Genomic DNA, 1,354 nt, shown 5'->3' on the forward strand with positions numbered 1-1,354 from the left:
TAATTCTCCTAATTTCTTTTGGGGAATTAACTCAGCAAGGCAGCGGAAGGTTGCTATTCCTTAAAAAGAAGTGCGTACACATGCACACACACATATCCATCTCATACACTCACAGCATAGCAGTAGTTTCAATGATGACATGGATCCCGTGATGTACGGGGGAAAAGCTGGACTAGGATCATAGAAACTCAGTTCTAGTTCACCTTCGAGCTCATTGGGAGATTTTGGACCAGTCACAACATCTCTCAGCCCAACCCATTCAACGGGCTACTTGAGGGAAAACAAGAGAAGGGAGTGCCAAATACGCTGTCTTGAGCTGCTGAATTGACACGTAAATATGATATATGTATAATATAATGCAACATGTAAATATAATAAACACCGTGATTTGGTGTCTGTAGTCAATTCTACAGACTCTACTGTTTCTATGGTCTTTCTCCTACAACAGCAGCACTATCTCTCTAGGCCAGTGGTTCTCAACCTTTTTAATGCCGTGACCCCAACCGGTCGTAAGTCAAGGACTAAACCGGTCGTAAGTCAAGGACTAAACCGGTCGTAAGTTGAGGACTAAACCGGTCGTAGATCGAGGACTACCCAACTGGTCGTAAGTCGAGGACTTTCCCTGCCCGGGAGCGCCGCGCATGCGTGGTTCCGCCCCCTGCGCCGGCCGAGGTGTAGCTGGCAAGCGGCAGAGACGGAGCAGGCCGACCACCAGCTGGCCCAGCCCAAGGGAGGTAAGGCACCCGCCGGAAAAGGGAAAAAAAATGGCGGACAAAAAAAAATGGCTGACAGCCTTGCTTGGTGACCCCCATGAAATGGTCGATCGACCCCAAATGGGGTCCTGACCCACAGGTTGAGAACCACTGATAATGCAACATGTAAATATAATAAACACCGTGGTTTGGTGTCTGTAGTCAATTCTACGGACTCTACTGTTTCTATGGTCTTTCTCCTACAACAGCAGCACTCTCTCTCTAGGCTCCAATTTCTCAAGAAATGCTTCTTGCTGAACTTCCTCTCTGCAAATACCTCAATGCATCAACATAACGTGGCATCGAGAGTGCGCAACAGGCAAACGTGAAAGGCTCCTTAGCATGGCAGATGAACGGAGAACATCGCTCAGGAGCACATTTGCGTTTTCTCTTAAATTTATGCAGTAGTCTGCAAGTTCTCTCTCACACGTGTACACTCTCTCTGCCAATAACACAGGCAAGTAATTAGAACACTGTAGTTCTAAAAAGAAAACAAGCAATGGAATAAGACTAATATAAATTACACATTTCTACTCAAGAGGTTTCAAATTTATATTGCTGAACAGCTAAAAAAAACGAACCAGAAAGGAAATCCCCCCCCC

The 1,354-nt window shown here is 46.0% G+C and overlaps 1 protein-coding gene across 1 annotated transcript in view; it reads right to left on the minus strand.

Annotated features, from left to right (window-relative positions):
• The window catches only part of PITPNM1 (phosphatidylinositol transfer protein membrane associated 1), a 29,909-nt gene that overhangs the window by 12,082 nt on the left and 16,473 nt on the right, over positions 1-1,354 (minus strand). The window lies entirely within an intron of this gene.

The sequence above is a fragment of the Protobothrops mucrosquamatus genome, unplaced genomic scaffold (genome assembly GCF_001527695.2).
Source record: "Protobothrops mucrosquamatus isolate PMUCROS unplaced genomic scaffold, P.Mucros_1.0 scaffold970, whole genome shotgun sequence".
Taxonomy (NCBI): Eukaryota; Metazoa; Chordata; class Lepidosauria; order Squamata; family Viperidae; genus Protobothrops; species Protobothrops mucrosquamatus.